This window comes from Nicotiana sylvestris, chromosome 4, assembly GCF_000393655.2.
Source record: "Nicotiana sylvestris chromosome 4, ASM39365v2, whole genome shotgun sequence".
In the NCBI taxonomy this organism is placed as follows: Eukaryota; Viridiplantae; Streptophyta; class Magnoliopsida; order Solanales; family Solanaceae; genus Nicotiana; species Nicotiana sylvestris.
The window spans coordinates 121,162,427-121,181,339 of record NC_091060.1 but is presented as its reverse complement, the minus strand read 5'-3'; the positions used below and the strand labels follow the sequence as shown (position 1 = coordinate 121,181,339).

General features: G+C 35.3%; 1 long non-coding RNA gene across 2 annotated transcripts; it reads left to right on the top strand.

Annotated features, from left to right (window-relative positions):
- Window positions 1–15,900: 15,900 nt before the first annotated feature.
- Window positions 15,901–17,886, top strand: LOC104241559 (uncharacterized). 2 transcript variants are annotated; one of them, XR_011406612.1, is made up of 3 exons: window positions 15,901–16,638; window positions 16,827–16,991; window positions 17,429–17,886. It is a non-coding gene; the product is annotated as an uncharacterized lncRNA (long non-coding RNA). The 2 variants fall into 2 exon arrangements; XR_011406611.1 differs by having other exon boundaries at window positions 17,379–17,886.
- The last annotated feature ends 1,027 nt before the right edge of the window (window positions 17,887–18,913 follow it).

Below are 18,913 nucleotides of genomic sequence, written 5' to 3'. Positions count from 1 at the left end.
GTGTATAAGAAGGTATTGCTTCCTAGGTATAAACTTCTATTTGAACTGGTCAATAAGGTGCTCTTACCTCGTTCTGAGAGGCTATCTATTGCTAAAAAATCGGATATGGTCTTAATGGAAGCACTTGATGAGTTTGTCCCAATCAATTTGCCAGCAATCATGATAGATCATATGCAAAAGGTGGCAAACTTTAAAGGTGGGAATCATGGGCTACCATATGGCTTTCTCCTCACTCAGGTGTTCCGATTCTACAAAGTCCCCTTGGGGAATCCCAGAGTAGGCACACGCAAGCAAACCTTCTCTAAGACCACTTTAGAAGAATGTGAATGTGTAGAAAGAGTTGGTGGAAGCATCTCGACCATTTCTCAGCTGATCAATGCTCAAAATGTAGCTTATGAAGAGATCAGAAGGTTGAGGGCTCGAAATGCCATACTGGAAACTCAGCTCAGTCAAGCCTCTAAAGGACCTGATTATATCAATGAGGACGTTGCACGACTGAAAAAATAAAATGACAAAATTCGGGCAAAATTACTTGAAGAACAACTATCTACAAATGCTCGACTGGACCTGGTTCTCAAAACCATTGTTGTCTCTTCCTCCAAGCCTCCTTCTTCTAGTGTCCCCTGGGATCCTCTTAGTGTCCAGCTATTTTTGCTCCAAACTCTTGCGGCTGCTGTTTTATTTTTGTTTGCTTTTTGTGTGATGGCATATTGAAATTATCCATTACTACTCCTGACTTGCTCAATCCAATGTAAATAGTAATAAAATAGCTCCCCTTTTTTTGCATGTAGAATGTTGTGTTCCTCTGGCTTTCTATTTTCTGTCATGTTGTGCGCACATATGTGGCATGAGCTAGCTGTGTTAAACTTCTTTATGTTAATTACCTGTGTGTGCTCTTTTTAATGATGCCAAAAGGGGGAAGAATTGTTAGGTGATTTCAGGGGAGTGAGGGACTCTGAGATTAAGGGGGAACTAGTTCTTGGAATATCTAAGATTAAGGGGAAATCAAAAAGAAAAGGAGATTTGAGATTAAGGGGGAACTAGTTCCTGGAATATCTGAGATAGGGAAATCAAAAAGAAAAAGAGATATGAGATTAAGGGTTAAGGGGGAACTTTGATCTAACAAACTTGTTGTGAAGAACTAGATAGAGAACCTGGCCCACAGGGTATACATTTTATGTGACCTGGTCGAAGTCTAAAAATCAGCAAATGAATGAACGGCCACAGGGAGGAACACAACAAGGACCTGGTGACCTGGTCCCTTCGGTTTCTCCGACACAAGTCAGTGACTGTATGCAATCATTATAAAGAGAAACACAACAGGGACATGCTCCCGTAGGGTTCTCTGACAGAAGTACAAGTCAAATATACAACTTGAACGTAGTAGCAGGAAGTGACCATCTCGCAACTGTTACAGAAGAGGAACACAACTAGGACCTGGTTTGTTGGTATGTTCTGACAGAAGTACAAGTCGACTATCCAGCTGGAACGCAACTGCACAGAAGTGGTTGTGCAGACAGTACAGCAGTCACTTCTCATTGGGAAGAAGCGTGCACTAAGAATTGACATCACTATCTATTGTGATATCTTTTGTGATAAATTAACCTAGTGAAAGACACACCATTCTTTGTGCATTCAGTGATATTCTCTCAAGCAATAACAGTATTCATCCGGCATTGAAGTCACTAGTGTGTCAAGAACAAGAAGACAACTCCACTAAGGATCAATTTCTTAATGAGTTTATGTACATCCGTAGTTGAGTTGTAATCTTGTTATTTGCTCTTTATTGTATTTTCTAGTTTGCTTTCTTAGAAGCTTTGTCTTAGGAACAAACTAAAATTCGTAAACTTTCGAGTTTATGTTGTGACTAGGAATAGTCATAAGTTTAAAGCCTTTGTAACTAGGATAGTTATAAAGTGGCTTATGGTGGGTGCATCACAAGTTAGTTGAAGTCTTTGCAATAGGGTTATTTCAAAGTAGCTTGTAATAGGGAGATTGTAAGTTAGTGTAGATAAAAGCCTACAAGAGTAGGTCGTGGTTTTTTGATCCCCTTGTGTGAGATTTTTCCACGTAAAAATCCCTTGTCTTTTTTACTTTTAGTCTTTATAGCATTCTAAGCATCATCTTATATAGGACCAGGTACTCTGTAGTTTGGTGGACTCATATAAATTAACAGACATCAAGGAAACGAGGTGTGATTAAAGAAAGAAAAAATCAATCAGAAGATACTCACAGAATCAATCAAGGCTAGACTAAAGGAATCAAATAAATCAAGATCTCGCTGAATATTTAATCAACTGTCTAAATATGGAGGATCAAGATTCCGGGTTCTAAAGAGCCATTGCAGTAATCACACCCTCTTTCCAAGGATCAAATCTCTTGGGTTGGCAAATCTTTCCTAAATCTCAAAGTATTTAAACATGTAATCACACCTTAGCAAAATATACTTTGATCGAACCAAACACCCTCTCTTTGTTCTACTACGAACAAACATTGTTTCTCTCTAAGACCTGTTGTGTAACAAGTTAGAGAAGAAAGAGATAACAACACTGGTGAGGCATTGTATCAAAAGAGACGAGTGATATAGGAACTGAACTATCACATCATTCTCCTTGTACTCGAAGAAATTCATTCACTAAAGAGAACTCTCTTGCAACTCAAGGAGACTGGACTAGGATTCACATTGAATCCAGACCAGTATAAAAACTTTGGTGTCTTTAATTCTTGCATTTAATTTCAGCAACTTATATCCTGTTGTTACTACTGTCAGTTTATTACATCTAGTCGACTAATTGAAAAACTAGTCAACTAACAGTGATTAAGTTTAAAAATAAACAATTCACCCTTCATCCTCCCTTCTTGTACTTACAATTGGTATCAGAGCGAGACTCACATTTTTCTTTTGCTTAACAGGTTATGAGAAAAGATCATGGCAAATGAAGTTATTGTAGGATCTCTCTTCTAGGAAGGAACTTCACAAGTTAGGCCACCATACTTCAATGGACAACATTTCTCCCACTGGAAAGTGCGTATGGAGATATATACCAAAGCATATGACGTTAAAGTTTGGAGAGTCATAAAAAAGGGGAATTATCCCTTGTCAGCCGCCGCTCAACCACTTGCTAATCTTGAAGATATAAATTCACATATAAACGAGCAAATGGTAGTGGTACAAGTTAACAATAAAGCGAGAAACCTGCTTTATAATGCCATAAGTGGTGAAGAGTATGAGAAAATCTCTAGTTGTGACACAGCCAAAGAGATGTAGGACAAGCTTGAAGTTACATACGAAGAAACCAGTAAGGTAAAGGAAACACATATCAACATGTTGGTTCATGATTACGAACTCTTTTCAATGAAAGAATGAGAGTCTATTGAAGAGATGTTTGCCAGATTCAGCAAAATAATTAGCGATCTAAAAGCCTTCGGCAAACCATATACGAGTAGTGATCAAGTTAGAAAAAATTTTAGAAGCCTACCAACTACTTGGCAGACCAAAGTAGTCACACTTGAATCTCAGGATCTAAATAAGCTATCCTATGATGAACTACGAGGAGAACTCATAGCCTTTGAAAAGACACATCTCAAGAAGACTAATCAAGAAGGAAAAAAATAAAACAGTCGCATTCAAGGCCTCAACTGAAATAGCTAAAAATGATATCAATGATGATCCTGAAGCCCTTCAAGAAGAGATTTCTATGCTGTCAAGAAATATGGATGGTTTAATGAGAATATTGAGTAATACGAGGAGAGGAAGAATTCCACCTAGGCGATCCAGGCAACACAACGAACAGGACAAAAATGATGAAAAATGCTATGAGTACGGAAGATTTGGACACATTCAAGCTGAGTGCCCAGATCTAAAAAGAAAAATTTCCAGAGGCTTTAACAAGAACAAATCTTTCGGAAGTTGGAGCGATGAAGACAGTTCAGAACACAAAGAGATAGCAAATCTTTGCTTCATGATGATTCTGGAAAACGAGATGAACAAATCCTCAGGATGTTGGACGGACGAGGACACTTCAGATGACGAATGCAAAGATAATAATGAGAACTGTTTCATGGCACGAGGTGAAACAAGTGAGGTTAGATATTATAACTGTGAAAGATGTAATGAATTGCAGGATATTCTTGATTTAACTTTGAAAGTGTCTCAAAAAATGATGAATGAACTTAAAAGACTAAATAAAAAAGTAAAAGACTAGAGCTCAAATATGAAGTATGTGAAATTGAAAAAGAAGTACTTCAAGAAGAGTTTGAGGAATTGCAAATGCAACTCAATGGCATACGCAAATCCACCAGTCATAGTTCTGTCAGGTCAAACCAGGTGACTTACAAGTCAACTGGAAAAGGACCAGTTAGAACAGAATCCACTAGTACTAACACTAATGAAAGACCTAAAAATGGGTCAGGAGTTACGTGTCACTACTGCAACAAAAGTGGACATAAATATTCTTTTTGTCGCTTTCGTAAAGCAAATGTTTCAGGATGGGTTTGGATACCAAAAACTAATTCCGAACCTAGTAATACTAACCCCTCAGGACCCAAGCAAGCTTAGGTACCTGAAAGAAAGTAATCACTATATTTTGCAGAAACACCACAGAGTAAGCCGCAAAGGAAAATGATACTTAGACAGTGCGTGTTCCAGTCACATGACAGGTGATAAAAAACTGTTCAAAGAAGTTACAAAAATTGATGGAGAAAGCGTTAAGTTTGGAGATGACTCAAAAGGAAGATAATTGGTACTGGAACAATTCCCTTCAATAACAATTGCGATATCACTGAAGTCTATCTCGTTGATGGACTCAACTACAATCTCCTGAGCATAAGTCAACTATGCGACTCAGGATATGAGGTAAATTTTAAGAAAACAGGTTGTACTATTGAAGATGAGACAGGTAAAATAGTCCTCACAGGTAAAAGGTATGGAAAGGTTTATATTCTTGATGGTTTTAAAAAGATAGATGGTCACATTTGCTTAACATCCATGTCTAATGATCCATGATTATGGCATAGGAAACTTGGTCATGCAAGCATGCATTTAATAGAAAAATTGTCCAAGCATGAGTTAGTTATTGGTCTACCCAAACAGAATTTTTCTAGAACTCATATTTGTCAAATAGGAAAACAAACCAGAAACTCTTTCAAAAATAAAGATATTGTATCTACTTCTAAACCTTTGCAATTGCTTCATATGGACTTATTTGGGCCTACTAGAACTGCTAGTATAGGAGGAAAAAGATATATTTTTGTTATTGTTGATGATTATTCACAATTCACTTGGGTGATTTTCTTATCTCATAAAGATGAAGCATTAAAAAATTTTGAGATCTTCTCCAAAAAGGTTGAAAGAGAAAAGGGGTATCTCAACCGATGTCTCATAAGGCCCATTCTAAAGAAGACTCCTTATGAACTATGGAAAGGTAAACGTCTAATATCAGTTACTTTCATCCCTTTGGAAGAAAGTGTTTTATTCACAATAACGGTAAGGACAATCTTGGAAAATTAGATCCAAGAAGTGATGAAGGTATTTTTCTGGGCTACTCATTAAATAGTAGATCTTTTAGAGTCTATAATAAATGCACATTATGTGTGGAAGAATCTGTACATGTTATATTCGATGAAAATAATCCCTCGGTCGAGAGAGGAATTATTGCATGTGATGAAGATCAAGCTCAAGAAGTTCAGGAGATAAGCAAATCTCAAGAGTCAACTGATAAATCTGATGCTACAATAGAGTCAACTAATGAAATCAGCAGCAGTGTACCAGATCATCCGAAGGATTTCTACTAATGTAGTTCGTCCAAATGAATAGAGAAGTGAACCTGAATATCCTCAAAAATTCATCATAGGGGATCCAAATGAAGGAATGAAAACCAGGGGAGCTCTCAAAAAGAAAGCAAATATAGCATTAATCTCTTAGGTTGAACCAAAGAAGATAGAGGAAGCTCTAAAAGACTCAAGTTGGGTACAAGCAATGCGGGAAGAGTTAGATCAATTTGGCAAAAATCAAGTGTGAAAACTGATACCCAAACCTGAAAATATTTCTGTAATTGGAACAAAGTGGGTTTTCAGAAATAAATTGAATGAGGATGTAAAGGTTGTAAGAAATAAAGCCAGATTAGTTGCTCACGTATATTCACAGCAGGAAGGAGTCGACGATGATGAAACTTTCACTCTAGTAGCTCGTTTGGAGTCTATACGAATCCTTCTGGCATATGCATCGTTTAAGGGATTCATGTTGTTTCAATTGGATGTCAAAAGTGCTTTCTTGAACGGATATATTGAGGAAGAAGTATACGTGAAGCAACCTCATGAGTTTGTAGATTCAAAATTTCCCTACCATGTATATAAGCTCACCAAAGCACTATATGGACTAAAGCAAGCTCCACGAGCATGGTATGATAGACTTAGTTCATTTCTTATTGATCATGGCTTTACAAGAGGTAAAGTAGACACTACCCTATTTATTAAAAGATCATCAGAAGGTAATCTCATTATTCAGATTTATGTTGATGATATTATATTTAGTTGTGCTAATCCTCTTATGTGCAAGGAATTTTCAAATCTTATGCAAAGTGAATCCGAAATGAGCATGATGGGAGAGCTAACATTTTTCATTGGACTTCAAATCCAACAATCTAAAGAAGGAACATTTATATGTCAAACCAAATACACAAAGGAACTGATTCAAAATTTTGGCATGAGCAATGCTAAAGTCATTGGCACACCAATGAGTCCTTCAACGAGTCTAGATAAAGATGAACAGAGAATCCCTATTGATGAAACTAAGTATCGTGGAATGATTGGCTCACTACTTTATATGAGTGCAAGTCGACCGAATATTATGTTTAGTGTCTGTAAATGTGCCAGATTTTAGTCAGCTCCTAAGGAATCACATCTGACTGCACTAAAGAAAATCATTTGATATCTCATTGGAACTGTCTCTCATGGACTATGGTATCCTCGCTCTAACTCTTTTAAATTATAATGTTTTTCAGATGTTGATCTTGCAGGTGATAAGAAAGATAGAAAAAGCACAAGTAATACATGTCAATTACTTGGGAAGGCAGTGATATCCTAGAACAGTAAAAAAACAAGCATCAGTTGCATTATCTACCACTAAAGCTGAATACAACGCTATTGGACAATGATGTGCACAGTTATTGTGGATGTCCTATCAACTTGGTGACTATGAACTTTCTTTTAAACTTATACAAATTTTCTGTGATAATTCAAGTGCTATTTGTCTCTCTAAAAATCATGTTCATCATTCTAAGGCAAAGCATATAGATATCAAACATCACTTCATTAGAGATCATGTTCTTAAAGGAAATATAGAAATATCTTTTGTTGGAACAACTGGTCAACTAGCGGATATCTTTACCAAGCCTTTGTTATAAGAAAGATTTTGTTCACTAAGAAACTTCTTGGCATTATTTGCATTAATAGTCAAAAATCGTACTAATGTGCCACTATTTAATTTTGTATATAAAATAGCCCATATATGTTTTTTTTACTCATTAATTACGCCTCCATTTTCCCTCCTTTTCCTTCTCTTTTCCCATCAGTCATAGAGTTCAAAGAAGGAAAACCAATCATCCTGTCTGATCAACTGACGCCTTTTCCTTTTTTGTACTCAACCGTTAGAAAACCCCTTCCTATTTTCAATTGAATTGTGGTGATCCTCATATTTATTTGTTGTTCTTCTGTTATTATTCAATGTCCCCGCAACATATTACCCCCTCCCATACATAACTCTGTACATTACTGTTCTTCTTTTCCGTTGTATATGATTTAACTGCACAGGTTTATTTGGTAGTCTGGTCCTAACCTCGTCACTACTTTGTCGAGGTTAGGCTAGGCACTTACTAGCACATGGAGTCGGTTGTACTAATACTACACTCTGCACTCTTTTGTGCAGATCTCAGTGTTGTAGACTTCGGACCGTATTGAGATTGTTGTTCTTGTTCATCAGGCAACCCGAGGTAGTCCTGCAGGCGTCCGCAGGCCTTGGCGTCTCCTCTATCTACTATTCCTATTTCTTTCATATATTACCAGAGACAATGTTGTATTTATTTCTTTCAGACATTTATTTGTAGTACTCCTAGACAATCTGTTGTCTATGAAGTTAAGTGATTTAACAAGTATTTTATATTAAGATTTATTTATTGATGTAATTAAGTAACTTATGGCTAGATACGAGCAAATTGGTGGTGGAATAAAGAGGTAAAGCGATAGTAGAGACTTGAATTGTGTTCGTGGCATTGAGGTAAGTGTTTGGTCAAACCTTAGCTTGAGGGATTAGGAGTTGTGTCCTATTTGCTATGTATTATTTGTTGAGTACGATGTATAGGCATGGCGACGAGTATCTATACGTTGGTGTCAAGCATGCTCGTGAGTCTTATACTATGATTAATGTGACTCTGTTTCATATTTTCCATGCTCTATATGATAATTTCTATCGAGGAATATGACTTGTGGAAGTATTATTATTAATTGAACATGGTAGAGCGTTGGCGCAAGTTGAGAATTTAATTGTTGAACATGGTAGAGCGTTGGCTCAAGTTGAGAATTTAATTGTTGAACATTGTAGAGCATTGGCTCAAGTTGAGAATTGAATTGTTGAACATTGTAGAGTATTGGCTCAAGTTAAGAATAGAATTGTTGAACATTATAGATCATTGGCTCAAGTTGTGAAGTAAATGTGAAAGAAGAAAGGAGAGAGAGAATCATGATATTGCATCTCTTGTCGGCATGTTATTGTTTTGATATTGTTTCCCTTGCCGGGATTTGATTGTTGTACTATTTTTCCCTTGCCGGGATTTTTTGTGATTTCATTTATTTCTTTGCCCTTATTTCTTGTGATTGTTGTTTGAGTGAGGAAGAGTGTTAAAGCACGAAGGGTGATGCCGTCTATGATTTTGTGAGGAAGAGTGTAAAGCACGAAGGGTGATGTCGTGCCGCACGATGTACAATTTCGTGCCGATTATATTGATTTTATGGTGAGGATGAGAGTAAAAGAACGAAGGGTGATGCCGTGCATTTTATATTGATTCTTATGGTGAGGATGAGAGTAAAATCACGAAGGGTGATGCCGTGCACTTGTCCTTGATTTTCCTGATTCTTGCTGATAATTGAGTTACATTGTCTTTTACGTTTATTTACTGATTTTCTGTTGTTACTTGATTTTATTTCGGTGTTATAGATTCTCTTACCCTATTTGCCTTGTGTTTGTTGTTTGGGTGAGGAAGAGTGTAAAGCACGAAGGGTGATGCAGTGTATTATTTTGGTGATAGAGTGTTAAAGCACGAAGGATGATGCCGTGTATTGTTTTGGTGAGAGAGTGTTAAAGCACGAAGGGTGATGCCGTGCACTTGTCTTTGTTTTCCTGATTTTTATTGATAACTGTGTTACGGTTTCTCTACATTTGATTGTTGGTTTCCTGTTGAAACTTATTGTACCCCGCAAATGAAAAAAAAGTGGTTGAGCCTCTAATGTGACACCTTATCATACAAATTTAAGAGTCACTAATTTTGGGGTTAATTTGCTACCATGTTAAGAGGGGAATAGTCTTATCCAAAATATACTAATTAATTAGTTAATCTCCCATTAAAAATCAATAATTACCCGCATAATTAAGAATTATCTCAAATTACTTAAAATACTATTCATTTTTAATACACTTTATATAACTTACTATCATGGTCATGTGGTATCATATAAAATAAATACATACATTATAATTTTATTAAACCAACCATGTAAAAATACATATATTTTCTCAACTTATAATTTTCCTAATCTCATATAAAGAGTAAAAATTCTCGTACGCTTAATTCTTAAAATGGTAAAAAGATAACCTTCTTTTCTTGTGAGAAAATAAATTTCTATCTTTACAATAAAGAAAATCTCATAAACTTTCTCATATTAGGTGTATAATTTATCATATCCGAAAATAGTAATAATGGTAACTATCCAAAATTATACTTATAAAACTTTTAGTAAAATACTTCACTTAAAAGAAAATACCACACTAATATAATATATAACGGTATCAAGGTTGTAAATTTACAGGGTCTCATAATAGTAATGTCTTAAATCCTCTATAATCTCCTATTAGACATAATCCCTTCGAACTTATGTGGATTTACTACGGCACATCCTAATGCTAAGATACGGGATGTAACAAGAACACTCCAACTGACTCCAACTAACAGCGTTTAATCACTCCTATGCTTCATTTGTTGGGTAGGAGTAGTATTTTTTTACTTATCGAAAGTTGATTTTATTAATTTTTGGAGTTAAATCGAACTTATTTGGTTCATCTTTATTAAATAAAAATTTGGTCATTTAAATCAAAAGTACACCAAAATACTACAGTATATGAGTTTAATTTTTCTCGTATCAAATTGATAAACAAAATAAATTCTAAAATACTTGTTAAATCACTTAACTTATTACTTGGAATAGGTCTCATATTTTCCTACGGACCCTCCTAGGCAGTCTGTTGTCTGTGACGTTATGACATCAGTCTTGGGTAGATTTGCTATGGATTGGTATTAGCAGTATTATTAAATCTTTATAATGCAGTCTTCCTCTTATTCAATTCTGTTGTTATCTAATTGTTGGCTCTAAACTGTTATCGGATTAAAAATGGAAACACGATAAATAGTTCAGTTGGTTGGCTTGCCTAGCTTGCATTAGTAGGCGCCATCACGACTTCCGAAGGTGGAAAATCCGGGTCGTGACATGAATATATTTCCTTTCGTATGATTTGGCTTTATCTTTTTGAATATTTAATCTTTTATAGACTTTATTCTTGAGTCTCAACTTGGTTAATATCTTTCTACTCGTGTGATTTATTTTTTTCATTATCTTTGCTTAGTTTATTTTATGTTGTTGTAGAGTAGTTGATGGATCTATACTTTGGTCATCTTTCATATTTTCTTAATTCATCACCATGTAAACAGTAAAACTGTTTAGATAGTTTTGCTAACTCCTATAAAAGTATATATGTTATTACATTCTACTTTTACTAGTGACTTTTACCTGATATTTAAAAAATATCGAAAATTAACCGAACCTTACCGATATCGTAGAGAAACCGACATGATTGTGACGATTTCGAAAAGTCTAATTTTGGTTATACGTAATAGAATTACCGAAAAATTGATATGGTAAAATTTTATAAAAGGGAAACTATCAGCTTTGTCCACTTATAAGTAGCTCATTATAAAAATTGGTCAATTCATAAAATATTAATAATATTAGCCAAATATTACTAATATTAGCCAATTAGCTATTTGTAGCAAAAAATATCACAATTTTGCTTTCTTTTGAGTGAGTGTTATTAGAATAGATTGGATACATCTTAAGGAGCTTGAATCTCAATTTTGGGATGATTTAGTGAAGTCTTGAGGTGATTTGAATTGAAAATTCGAAGTAAAAACTGAACATGAAAAATAATGATATGTGTATCACACTATGTATCATTTATGTATCACATATGTATCATAATTGTATCAATTGTATATCACATGTATATCCATGTATACTTATGTGTGAGATACGTGTGTCGCAGAAGAATTTTTTGAACTCGATTTAACTACGAATTTTGATACAAAACCAGTCCAAATCACCTCCTTTTTAGAAAACCCCTTTTTATGTTGTCTTCTCATATCAATCTCCATCGTCTCTATCGCCTTCATACCCTTCTCCGAAATCTTGTTCAATCGCCAACTTCCTACAATGGCTAAACAATCCAAAAATCCATCTGCCTCCATGAGCACCCGCTCCAAGGGAAAACCCCGTTCTCTGCCACCTGAATAGGTAGACCTAGGGTCCAATCACTCTGAGGGGTTTGCCTCTTCTCAGGAGGATTTCTTTGATCATTCTCAACCCTTAGGAGAGATAGCCCTAGGTAAATGACCCATGGAAGAACCCTATGTCTCCTCCACTCCAAAGAAATCAAAAGTTGATTTTTCCGGTTCTCTTGAGTCGGAACTCAATTTCTAGGATTCTCCTAATAGGGACTTCTTTCTTGCCCTACCTATTGCTCATGGGAAGGTAGCCATCCTTGATGACATGGAAGCCCTAAATTGTAAGGTAAAGGACCTTTTCGTTTATCAAGGATGGTCAAAGTTCTTTTCTGTTCAGACCGCCTAAAGTTTATGAACCCCTAGTGAGAATGTTCTATGCGAATCTTCGTTCTAGTAGGTCTTATAAGTTGGAGTCCTTTAGTACTAGGAAAGCGTATTGTTCTTGACTATTTCATGTTTGACTCGATTTTTCAGTACAAGTGTTCTAGTTTCCCTATGCTCTTTAAAAATTCCCGGCCCGATGATTTTGAAATTTCCTTTGATCAAGCCAAAAAATGTCTTGCTGAGTGTTCATCTGAATCCCTTTCAAACCAGCTAGGTCCTAGTGATGTTAGTTTTGTAACTCGTGTTCTAGCCCACATTGTGGCAACTACTCTGCTTCCTCGCACTAGCTCTTTCTCCACATTCTCTCTACGAGACACTTTTTTGATCTATTGCCTTGTGACCAAACTCAAATTCAAACTGTCTTCCTGGGTCATCAATTTCATGATTGAAAGTGCAGAAGATCCCACTAGTCTACCCTATAGAATGGCCATCACCCAAATTCTGGAAGCTCACAATATTTCCATCTCTGCGTACTCCTTTACCACGGTTTCAAAATTATACAACTTCAGAGCCTTTGCAAGCATGGGGTATGTGTGTGTGTTAAGGGTTCATGGGTCAAGAAACAAGAAAGTGATGTCAAGACTGCTCATACAGACTCCAAACCCAACCTTTCTGCTTCCCATACTAGCCTTAGTGACTCTGACCTTGCTGAGAAAATTAGCGCCATTGGGAATCAGCTATTTGCAATCAAGGATCTTCTCATTGCCACCCAGTCCACTGTTGGTACCATTCATGCTATCTCCAAGGAAACAGGGTCTGATGTCTCCAAGATACGTGTTGCAGTTCTCAGAGTAAGGGAAAACGCTGTCAAGGCTTTCAAGGAGGTTCATGACAGGCTTGATGGAATAAGTGTCTATGCCAATGCCAGCTTTGATCGACTAAATGAGGCCATCTACAACACTCTTACCTATTTTCTTCGTAGTTATTGTGGAAGTTTAAAGACAACATTTTTTTTATTGTGCTATTTTTGCACTGAGATATCAATCGGTGGATATTTTTTCTTTTCTTTTTCTTTTGTTATGTTCTAACTCTACCAGTACATTCTGCTATGGATTCTGTTTATGCATGCCGTTTTTCTATTCCCTCTTTGCTGATGTCAAAAAGAGGGAGAAAGGATATATGTATTTTGTGCAGGTACATAACAAATTGACTATGGCATTCCTTGATGGGGAGTCACAGATCCTGAAGAAGTCGACTGCATGCGTCTCAAGCTACTTACTGCTCCTATTGAGGGGGAGAAAACTACAGGGAAGTTAAGTGATGTTTATACATATATTATTTTGTCATCATCAAAAAGGTGGAGATTGTTAGATCTAATTTTAATGATGAAAATAATATATTTGCTCTTTGTATAGGAACTCTTGGATAGCTGTCAAGTTTGACAAAATCAATCAACAATTATCAAGGAACGTATGGATTGATATACAAGATTGGCGGAATATATCAGAAGACATCAAGAAAAAGAGGCGTGATTAAAGGAAGAAGAAATCAATCAGAAGATACTCACGGGATCAATCAAGGCTAAACTAAAGAAATCAAATAAATCAAGATCTCGCTGAATATTCAATCAAGTGTCTAAATATGGATGATCAAGATTCCGAGTTCAAAAGAGTCGTTGCAGAACAGCTTTATTCTTGGAAAGAATCAATCACTTTCCAAGGATCAAATCTCTTGGGTTGGCAAATCTTTCCTAAATCTCAAAGTATTTAAACATATAATCACACCTTAACAAAATATACTTTGATCGAACCAAACACCCTCTCTATGTTCTACTGCAAACAAACATTGTAGCTCTCTAAGACCTGTTGTGTAACAAGTTAGAGAAGAAAGAGAGAACAACACTGGTGAGGCATTGTATCAAAGAGACGAGTGATATAGGAACTGAGCAATCACATCATTCTCCTTGTACTCGAAGAAACTCATTCACTAAAGAGAACTCCCTTGCAACTCAAGGGGACTGGACTAGGATTCACATTGAATCCGAACCAGTATAAAAATTCTTGTGTCTTTAATTCCTGCATTTAATTTTAGCATCTTATATCCTGTTGTTACTACTGTTAGTTTATTACATCTAGTCGACTAATTAAAAAACTAGTCAACTAACAGCGATTAAGTTTAAAAATAAACAATTCACCCCTTCTTGTACTTTCAATTTAATGAATGGATGATTACTGGTGTCACACTTCCTTTGGTGTTAAATATAATGGTGCATGGTATGATGCACTCAAAATACGCATTTAACTAAATACTAATAGCCAACTATTTTATATGAATACAGAGACCCGAGTATTTATAATGTGAAACTGACTCTACATAATTTGATACCAAAAGACCCCTAATTGTCCTGTATAAAGCAGGTTAGTTATACACATTTTGTGGCCCAATACAAAGAAAGAAAAACTTTTTCTTTGTAAAGAAAGACTAAATTTTGCTTCTCTTGCTTATTGAAAATTGTTTTCTCTTTTCATGTTACAGTATTTCCGTTCAACAAGACGGACCACTCATAGTTGTGACATTGATTAAGAAGTTCTGTTCATTAAATGCTTTTGGTCAAATAATATACCAATAATAAGTGGTCAATTTGCTTTGGACATATCCATTAAGAAAATATTAAATTTTAGACAAAAATAGTTAGTGTGACTAATTATCCTTAATCAAAATATTGCAGTATAATTTAATGTGAGGAGTAAAAGAATTTTTAGGAATACGTACATAAGGGTAAATTTAGAAAAACAAATTGAATTTTTTCTTGATTATATAAATGAACACTTCTTTTGAACCAAAATAAAAAAATAAATTAATCACTTATTGTGGATCAAAGTGAGTATTGTTTATTTAAACAATTTATCTTGACGTTCAACTTATTTAACACCTTATCCTTTAGTTTTCTACCACTATACTTAATTGCTTTTACATTTAACTAATTTTAGTATATTATTTACTATTAGTGCTCTCTTTTTTATGTTGCTAACTTACCTACTTTTGTCTCTTAAATAACCTCATAATAATGTATAGTAAATAGTAATAATTTTTAAGTAGATAAAAATTAAAACCTTATTTCGAGGGTATTTGAATTGGCTTTTAAGCTAGTCAAATCAGCTTTTAAACTTTTTTTAGCTTTTTTATTGTTTAGCAAAATTAAAAACTGTTTAAAACAAGTCAAAAGCAATAAGCTGGGAAACCCCAACTTATTACTTTTTTGCTTAAAAACAATTTCTGCTGAAAAGCTACTTTTAGTAAGTCAATCCGAACATGCCCTTTGTACTTCCCCAGTTTATTTTACTTGTCCAATATTCTAAAAAAAGATTTTCAATTTTACTTGTCACTTTTAGCATATCAAGAGAAGATAATTTTTTTTTCCTGTTATACTCATTGTTTTAATTACTCATTTAAAATTATTTTCTCAAATTTATAAAAATATGCATCAATTAATATGAATATCATGATAAATTATATACTTTATTTATTATTTTTTAAAGGTGTGCAAGGTTAGCAGTAGATAACTAAAAGGGAACGGTCGGAATATTTCATTTCTCTCGGATAATTCCAAAAATGTTAGTATTTATGAAAAAGAGTTACTACCAGAGAAAGTTTTATTTTGTGTAAAAACCATGTGACAAAAAAGTTACATCATACCACTAGTTTCAGAAAATTTCCCCTTAAAGCAGAAAACCTGGTATCTTTTGCCCATTCCCTTTCTCCCAAAATAAAAACATTGGAGCTCGACTGCAGTGAAAGGTATGTAAACTGGTTGGATAGTAGTATCCTGGATGAACACCTGTCGCAAATCAGTCGATCTCTTAGTTTTGTTGTTGAGAAAAAAGTAGAAAATGTTGTATTCTGGTCAGATGATGATAGCACTTGCACTTGGCCTGAATCTGTCGGTACATATTCGTCGTTGATAACTTTAGATTTTATATTTTGTTGCTTTAGTCGTGATGCGATCTTAGCGTGGAAGTCTTTAAAGAGCGTTAAGTTGGAGTTTTTTCTGTTATCTGAGGATCATTGTGTGAACTTACTGTCTGGCTGTCCTGCTTTGGAAACTTTAGAATTATCTTTGGTTGCGGGTTTTAGTCGCCTAGAAATTAATTCCTTAAAATTAAAGAGACTGAATTTGAAAGGTTATTGGATGGCTAATAATAGAAGTGATCATTCCTTGGAAATTATTGCTCCGTATCTTCAGCATTTGGAGATTTCCGGAGATCTTTATGATCTCAAGTGCAGGCTAGTAGATGTGTCCTCCTTGGTTAATGCCTGCCTCACTTTCAACCTTAAGTGTATCAAAGACATCCGGTTTGAAATTTATGAAGATTTTAATAAATAGGAAGACAGTTGCCGTGATTATCCTCAACTTCTTAGGACCCTCGTACAAGATAATCTTCAAAAGGTGAGTTGTGCAACGGAGCTAACAATCGGAACTTGGTTCACAGAGGTTTGTTTTTAACTCAAAAGTCTTTATTTTCTCTGATTGTTTTGTACAAACCAGGATTTTAGTACATTGATGTTGCTTAGAGTGTTAGATGGTTCGATTCACTCTGATGTGGACTGTGGAATGCATTCTTTTTTGTTGTTATTGCTTTTATTCATTCTTTACTAGTTTGGTTGGGATTACTGCACCAGGTCTTGTGCATGTTCCAGTTCAAAGGGGTGCTAATTCCAGAAACAGAATGCAAACATCTGGCCCTAGAGTTGCATACGAAAAAGTTTAACTTGTATGGAGTAGCTGGCTTTTTGCGAGCCTCGCCTTATGTGGAGACACTCAACATAGGCATGGATGCTGCTGATGTAACTTCTTGGAACTTTTTCTCTTCTTTTCACATCTATTCATCTTATGACGTTTTAACAATCCCCCCCCCCCCCCCCTTCCTCTCTTCTGCCGAGAGGTTGCTGAAGGTTAATGCAAATATATCCTCAATTTTCAGTAAGAAGCTTTGCTGATGTCATTAAAAAGCTTCACATTATTATTGTTGGTGGTGTTGCTTTCATTGGGGCAAACGAACTCCAAAAGGAAACTGATTCTTGTGCTATCACCTCTTTACTGCACGCCATGAATCTTTATGTTAGGAAAGCCATCGTAATCATTTTCCAAGTACCATTAAGATTTGTTGGTTCTAAAAAATTTCCCTAATAGACACTTATATTGTGAAATCATTTCTTGTCACAATTGTGCAGTTTCATTAGGCTGACCTGCATTTGGTACGGATTATATCATGTGTCTTCAGTCAGATGAACCCCGCTGCAAGTATGAGTTAAAATATCTGGCTAGAGGAGATAATATTGATTTGCAGAGTCGGATTTCCAGCTTCGTGTTTCCCAATCTCAAGAAAGTTAAGATTGTCATCTCCTCCGGGGTGTGTTTGAAAGATCATTTCAAGTGGGGCTTTGACAAGCTGTTTAAACTTTCAGAATTTCTATTGAAGAGAGCAACGGTTTTGGAAAAGTTCGTTCTCATATCAAAAAGAAGAAAGTGCAATAGGTGTTCAATGAACTGTGTATCCCGGTATTTATTTCGATTGGCTGAGAAATTGTTAGGTTGCCCAAGATCTTCTACCAATTTCCTGATTATCTTCCAGGAGTGAGCTTTGTGTAACTTGGCTGCTAGTAGTTCTCTCTCAGGATATGAGAAATGTTGTTTTATATTGAGTTTTTGATAAACTACTCATGCAGTCATAAATCTTTAACTATGGCTAATTAGTGTATATTCAGTTTTTACTTCAATTTATCACTTAATCAAGGTATGCAAGTGATTTGGTGTTAACTTTGGGCGTGTGTAAATATTTTCCATGAATTATTGCCGTTAGGTTCACCACATTATCACTGATAAAATTTAGATTAACTGTACTAGTTTTAGACTTGTCATAGTATTTCAATTTTGTTATCAAACTAGGTCGCGTAAAAGTCAAGATAGAGGAGTAATACAAGAATTTTTCCTTTATACAAAGAAATGAAAGCAGGGTTATAATACTATTGAATTAAGTCCAAAATTTCAAGTCGTGTATCAAAGGGACTAACGTTGCTCTAAAATTTCAACTTGAAGCCAATAGAAAAATGAGATTGCAAAGGCGCAAAAGCTTTTCGGCTGTTCTGAATTTTCAAAGCAAAAGCCTACAGCTTTGAGGTTGGGAAATACAAAGCTTGAAATTTAATGTTGCAAATCAATACTAGATACATTTCCAATTCTTATAGATGGATTATTTTAAACCACGAGCAAGATGAAAACTGATTAAAAGGTAATATTAGCAGTAATGGGAAAGAAAAATGTTCTTTTCTTTTTCAAGTTTTGATAAAAATGATACGTCGCCTTAATTTAAAATGAAAATGGAATACCATTACTGAAGTTTATTACCTAATTGTTTGAATTTCTACGAAAGTTGATGAACGGCCATGGCGAGGTAACTGAGTGGAGATGTTGTTGGCCCAAGAACAGGTGAATTTTTGAAGAATGACAAATGAACTTAGTCATGGACCAGGTCCATCTTGTGAAGCACTGTCATGATCAACCTACACATGTGAGATGCACGTGAAGGATATAAGTCTTACTGATCAAGCAGCAATATCTCCTGATATGATCGAAAAGGTTGCATATTAGATAAGGGGAGAAAGTCTCCTTATATGAAGAGAACACAATCCGGATAAAGAGAGTGTTAGAGTTTGATATCTTCAAGAACTCAACTACGATAGAAAATCAGATATTGATTCCCAATCAA